The sequence below is a fragment of the Mizuhopecten yessoensis genome, unplaced genomic scaffold (genome assembly GCF_002113885.1).
Source record: "Mizuhopecten yessoensis strain PY_sf001 unplaced genomic scaffold, ASM211388v2 scaffold10949, whole genome shotgun sequence".
NCBI lineage: Eukaryota > Metazoa > Mollusca > Bivalvia > Pectinida > Pectinidae > Mizuhopecten > Mizuhopecten yessoensis.
Genome location: NW_018408802.1, coordinates 856,571 through 864,404, shown reverse-complemented (window position 1 = coordinate 864,404; position 7,834 = coordinate 856,571).

The window sequence follows — 7,834 nt, the reverse complement described above, 5'->3', positions numbered from 1 at the left end:
ATTTTCAGCAGAAAATTGCTCAAACTTAGTCAGAATCATCTTGGGTAAATGAGAGTTTTACTTTGTAAAATTAGGATTCCTGCCCCATCCCCAGGGGCTAGGGCGGGGCCCCAAAGGGAACATTTACCAATATTTTCAAATTCTTATCCATTGATGACATGACAAGTATTGTATTTCACTTAGTTTACATGCTGATTTCCACATCACATCTAAACAATAAAATAAAGCTACCAGTATCTATGATATAACTCAGGTGACCGCTAAGGCCCTTGGGCCTCTTGTTTTGTTTATCTTTTAACAGTAACAACCCATTATACTGCCGAGATTCGTTTAGAGAAATGTTGTCAAAATTAAAATGGTTTTGGCGATAAATTGAATAATTTTAAGAAATAGAAAATGGGACCTTGAAATGCGTTGACTATAAGCTAGGTAGCAAAAGAAAATGGGTATTATATCGAGGTTTTACTGTAAATAGATTTGTAGGTGGAATTCATTTTCAACTTAAAATGCTTTCATGCACTCTGTAATCATTTCCATGTGTATATTCGGCTGTGAAATACGTTTTAGTAACAGCATTGAAGACCTTATAAAGCTGTCGATTTTTCGAAGTGACCCTCTCCTTTATGCACACATAAATAGGAAAACACGGAGCAGTTACATTCTTACATTAATTGAAATGAAAGAAAATTAGAATTGAAAGCAAAACTCCTCTCGTCTTATGTAAGCTGAAGGCTGTAATTAAACTGACCTAAGTTGGTTTTGCTCGGCATGAACAATACTACCAAGATATACTTTTGAAATGCAATTTGATGGATATCAACATATTTTATTGCCGCAAATGACAGCAGTAGAATTTTGCATTTGGTACTACATCATTTGAACGTCATTTCAAAAGACAAATGCAAGTGAAAGAATTAATTGGAAAGCAAGGTACAATTTAATTTTGTCAGTAAACATTATCGAGAGTAAGAAAACGCAAATGTCCTAATAGATCATAATGCAGACATCACAGAAAATAGTAAAAAACATTCTGACAAATGTTTACCCGTGTGAATACGGTGTTTCCTACAGGTTTAACAAAAAAAAGTCATATTCAAGAGAATTTCTTCTGTGACGCAACTTCATGTTTTATGAATATGTGATAGGCGGAAGAGAAATAAAGAAAAGATGTTAGAACTTGGGATCAATGTATTCTTAGAATCTATCACGACGGATCACTAACAGATAAAACATATCAATTCAGAGTGAACTCCATTGCAAAAACAAAGTAATAACTTATATAATTGATGATATTTTTATCGCACGAAATACTATTAAAATTTCATTTTCTCCCATGGATCAAGATTTACACACATATTTTGAAGGATATCATACATCATAAAACGTAACCTGAATGTTTTGACGAATACGCGCCTCCCATTGAGCACTTTCATGCTAGCCGAAGTTTGTGTAACATTCCCATTCCATTCGGATGTCCTTCGAAAATATGCTTTGGTAGCGCACCGTCCTGATTGATGTGCTCGGAGTGCCTCGCAGGCAGAGAAAGTTTGATTGACAGTCATTTATTTCAATGAGATGTAGGCCACGCAGTAAATGTATATCCTACCAGGCCAAATACGGGGAATGAGGACCAGTTATCGATCAAAACTATTCAAAGAAAATAAAAGGCCAAAAGTATAGGATATCAAAAAGTAAGATTGGTTTATTAACCGTAGTTCAGAGAATCACATATTTACAATAAATGAAGTTTTATAGGGCTATGAAGTATGAAATATTAATAAATCTTTTCTTCATGTGGAGAAATGTGCATCTTCATTACAAGTCAACTTGAATAAATTTATTTTAAGCACACACAAGTATTTGATGTCTATTTAGCATGAGTCATCATATAATTTCATAAACTTTACATTCTGTCTTGTCATCTGTATATGAAGTATATATAATGCCATTTATAGAGAAGCCATGTTTTATTTTTTGTCCATTAATAATGATTCTGAAAGCATAAATGAGGCATTTCCATGTCAAAACAATGTACATATTATGGTTAAAGAATGGGTTACACCACGAAGTGTAAATTAAACCATGAAGTATAACCGACAATGCATCATTAAACAATGAAGTATACAAACAATGAAGTACATTATATCATTAACACAATGTAGTAAATCATGAAGTACGTATTTAACCAAGAGGTATACACTGAAATACATCATTAAACAAAATAGTATGCAAAGGTACAGAGCAGTACATTATATTGTTAAAACAAGTACGTAAACATCGAAACACATATTCCATTTACCAATTTAAGTTTCATAATCATCGCTTATTACGGTACAGTATTTACAGGCTCAACTTCTCCACAGTAGGAACTCAATGACGTTTCAATCAGTGCAAAAATTTGTGAAAAAGCTTCGGTATGCTGTACAATTTTTAATAAGTATATTCAATTAATCGTAAGAGTGAACTAATCAGCGTGTTCCCTGATGTGTTATCAATAAAAAAAAAAAATATTCATTCATTTTTTAATGGTTTTTATTTTGTTTTATTTAACAATGAAATACACATTCCATTAAGCATACAAATACAAGGCAATGAAGTACACTTCATCGATAACCTATGAAGTATACCCTATGCTATCATTGATCCATACATACTTAATGAGCATACTATTACCATCATAAATTCATCAGTTCAATTTGAAAATGTTATATATCAATAGATTACGAAATTTTCCAGAACTAAATACATGGCGAGTGCTTACTGAAGTGACTATGGAAGCAGGATTTTCTCTGAATATACCAAATACAGAATGTGTAATGTATTCACTTGGTATATATTTTGTACGCATCGTAGGTTGCGAAGTTTTGTTTTCATTTAAATTTTAAAAACATGCTAAAATAAGTATTACTGCATGGTTGTAGCATTGCGCGTCAATACATGTATGATGCATCCACTTGGGTAGGACAGCCCAGGGCTATCTTCCTCGTGCAGGTAGGTGTGAATAACAGGTACCTATTACGTCACAGGCCAGCGCCGTATTGTAGGAAGTACGATAAAGGTGTCATAACCCTGTTCATGTCTTACCTCATCTATAAATTAAATTCGACATTAATAGCTTCCTTATCGAACAACAAATTGTCACATTGAATTTTGACAAGAGCACTACCCCGACAGACAACTGTCATGGGATCAATGTATGGCCATCGCCAGGATAGTTGATACTGTGAAATTTGATAATACAGTACTGTACCACCAGACATTTTGTTTCGTTACAAATAATGTATGTTATACCAGTTTATAAATTATTACTGAGTGTGTTAATTGTTTCGGTGAAGTCTTGCTGACATTTATGTATTTTAAGAGCGCCATCAGTTTTAATAGAGACAAATAATTTGGTCTGATAATGAAAAAATACTCATTATATTACAAATCAATGTGTGACCCAACTTACATATTAGTAAAACTATTTTAAGAAATCGACAGATTTGCCTTCTGATATAAACTAACGATTGTGTTTATCTTATGACAGACTGGTGATTGTGAATATCCGTATGGGAGAACGTATTCGATTTTCAAAATCAAATTTACATTATGGGTTATTACCGGTCGACTTGTAATCAACTATGAACCCTCCATATATGTTGTATTGATTTTGATAGTGGATAATTACAGAAACATTTTCAGAGGAAATCAAAAGCTATAATATTTTAGCAACAAATTCAGAACTTTATATCATGTACAACCGAGATCTGAAGAATTACCTTAAATGCATTTTTTGTCAAACAGTGCAGTCATACACTTTCGGAAATGTTTATCTATGTAATACAACGAGTAGCACAACGATTTGTCTTCTAAGTGGAACAGAATGTTAAGACCACTGATCATATATTTTACATAATAAATAGTTTGGCATGTGTATACAAATGAGGCTGCTGTTTCCATGAAAACACTGGTCGAATACCAAACACGGCACATTATAAACAATGTAGAACGTTATTATCGGTATTATTCGACTATACGCATTTCATTAAAACTTTATGAATTATTGCGATTTTGCTTATATAATTTGTCAATCTAACAAAATAAAGAAATATATCGTGTTTCTGTTGGTACTGCTTCTTTACATATTAACTCACAAGCATGTCCGATAGCAACATCTGTGGAGGGGTGCATCATTCTATACAGAATACTGGTTTATGCCTTCAATTTTACTCAGTACAATTGTATCGAAGCGCTTTGAGATTTTCGTTTGATCTCAACCTACCTATAGTGATTATACTTAGAAAAGTGGCAACCGTCGTATCATTCCAACAGCACAATGCTATTATATGAACATACTAAGATCAATAGAAGTATAAAGCATGGCCAAACACGCACAGCCTAATGAGGAAGTAGAGACGTGATTAATACACGAACTATTCAAATGAAAATCTGTTTGGAAGTGTGAGACAAATATCAGGTACACAATTCTCTTATGTGAAATGTTAATATAATGATTTTCCCACCCTGCAAAAACCAATTTTCTTTTCACCTGGGCCTGGAATATTTATGATTATATGCTTTTCCCAACAAATCATAGCTCTACGTCATCATTACCGTAGGAATGTATGGTCATGCTTTACATTTAAGTTTAATAAAAAGATATACAGCCAATATATGTCACGTTACAGTTGGCGTTCATATTGATTAATATATATGCCAATTAAAAACAGTTCAGTGTTGTTGTTTTTATACATTTACAATGACAACATCCAAGTTGTAGTCGATATAAATAGGAATAGATGTTCATACAGAACAATGCAGGCGAAAAATGGTACATTGTATGTAGGTAACAAACAGTCAAAACCACAGGTACATAACAAGTCTTCCTCGTGATAGACACAGAGAATCCTTTCGTAGACCGAAATCAGATGATGATGATGATGATGATGATGATAACGACTACCACATTTTTATCAGCGTAGTTTGAAACCTAACTTATTGAATCTCAAATTAATTATTAGTTATAATATCGGCCTAACCAAATATGCAAAATGTCATGGTCTCAAATAAATTCTGTTATTGAAGTGCATTTGAAAAAAAAACACAGTTTACACAACAGTTGAGACGTTGGAGCTGACTGCCTTGGTTTGATATTACAAAACTTATGTTGGACTTTTCCGACTGAAGACATACAAAATAGTATGCATGGATCAGCATAGAATTATCGATGTTTGATAGATATATTATATTTGAAAATAATACATTAAAGACTATTTTACGCATCAAAATTTGTTGTTCCTCAGTGTGTCAGTACTTACGTATCTTGTAATTACTTTAAAATTGCCTTTATCTAAATATGAAAAAAAATGTGTCTGTAATAAAAATATATTTGTAAAAATATGAACAATCATTCCCATATTTACAAGACCACTAAGATATACTGAGCTTCACTTATAATCAGTGACATTTTTCAAGACATTTATCGAAAACAAAGTAAACATGTCCGCGTTTCTCGGATGTTCCTTGAAAGGCGTTGCTGAAGTGAAGGAGCATGTTCGTGAAACTAGGCCTGGAATGGAAAAGTATCATCCTCATATAATATATACAAACATTCTCGCATATCTCTACATATATTACCAAATTTCGAATGTGTGAGTAGTGGCACAGTTCATAGTATACACACTTTAATATTCGATTGATTTGAGATCAACTAGTACTCCGCTAAATTTTGAAATTCCTAAGTTCAGGGGGTTTTACGCATCGCCCCTTCTGTTTCAACAGTAAAGTATTATTACAGCGGTGTGATGCAGTGCATTTTATTTAAGAAAAACTGTATTCATTTCTAAATATTTTGAAAGTGCAATCACACGTGTGTGTTACGTACATCTCTCTTAGAACATTGACAAAGCCTATCTTTAAAGCTAATTAATCTCCATATTTGGTTTAAACAAATTTTATTGTGTTAACAAAAGGGTTAGACAACAGGCAGTGCCTATATAAGTCTTCTCCATATCACTGATTCATGGGAACATTCTTAAATCAAACTGTTCGACTCAATAGCAACTAAATTGTATTACTCTTTGTCTAATAATGCACTTTCATATTACAGGACAAAAATGTGTTGCGGTTAGTTTTAAGAATTATATGTGGTCCAATAATTACCTGTAGGAAAAACGTTATTGTTCAAATGGAGTTTCATGCAAGTGGTTGCGTTAGATAGAACAATGTTAAAACGTACCATAAATATTAATCTTGTTGAACTATTGAAACTCTATCATAGTGTTACAAAGTAACCAATACAACACAACAGTCACTAAACTCTATCATAGTGTTACAAAGTAACCAATACAACACAACAGTCACTAAACTCTATCATAGTGTTACAAAGTAACCAATACAACACAACAGTCACTAAACTCTATCATAGTGTTACAAAGTAACCAATACAACACAACAGTCACTAAACTCTATCATAGTGTTACAAAGTAACCAATACAACACAACAGTCACTAAACTCTATCATAGTGTTACAAAGTAACCAATACAACACAACAGTCACTAAACTCTATCATAGTGTTACAAAGTAACCAATACAACACAACAGTCACTAAACTCTATCATAGTGTTACAAAGTAACCAATACAACACAACAGTCACTAAACTCTATCATAGTGTTACAAAGTAACCAATACAACACAACAGTCACTAAACTCTATCATAGTGTTACAAAGTAACCAATACAACACAACAGTCACTAAACTCTATCATAGTGTTACAAAGTAACCAATACAACACAACAGTCACTAAACTCTATCATAGTGTTACAAAGTAACCAATACAACACAACAGTCACTAAACTCTATCATAGTGTTACAAAGTAACCAATACAACACAACAGTCACTAAACTCTATCATAGTGTTACAAAGTAACCAATACAACACAACAGTCACTAAACTCTATCATAGTGTTACAAAGTAACCAATACAACACAACAGTCACTAAACTCTATCATAGTGTTACAAAGTAACCAATACAACACAACAGTCACTAAACTCTATCATAGTGTTACAAAGTAACCAATACAACACAACAGTCACTAAACTCTATCATAGTGTTACAAAGTAACCAATACAACACAACAGTCACTAAACTCTATCATAGTGTTACAAAGTAACCAATACAACACAACAGTCACTAAACTCTATCATAGTGTTACAAAGTAACCAATACAACACAACAGTCACTAAACTCTATCATAGTGTTACAAAGTAACCAATACAACACAACAGTCACTAAACTCTATCATAGTGTTACAAAGTAACCAATACAACACAACAGTCACTAAACTCTATCATAGTGTTACAAAGTAACCAATACAACACAACAGTCACTAAACTCTATCATAGTGTTACAAAGTAACCAATACAACACAACAGTCACTAAACTCTATCATAGTGTTACAAAGTAACCAATATAACACAACAGTCACTAAAGGTTATAACAATTGAACAAGTCCTAATCTTTTATCTTCAGAACAGAACATCATGGTACATGAAATTATCGAAGAGTTACACGTTAACAAGTTTAAACCTTATTTTGTTCTCAATATTTTGCAGTAATGCAAATAATAAGCATAATGCAAGGATTCGAAAACACGTACATGGTACTTCTATAAATCCGTCTCCTTACATTCATTAAGCGAAGATAGGACGGCATTGATTTTTGATGCATTAATACCCAAAGGAAATAAAGGGAAGGGGTGCAAGAGGGTTAGCATAAAGCAAAAAGTTCCTGTGTGAAGGGAAGACTTATTGGAATATTATAGGGTCTCACTTGAATTAGCGAGAAAAT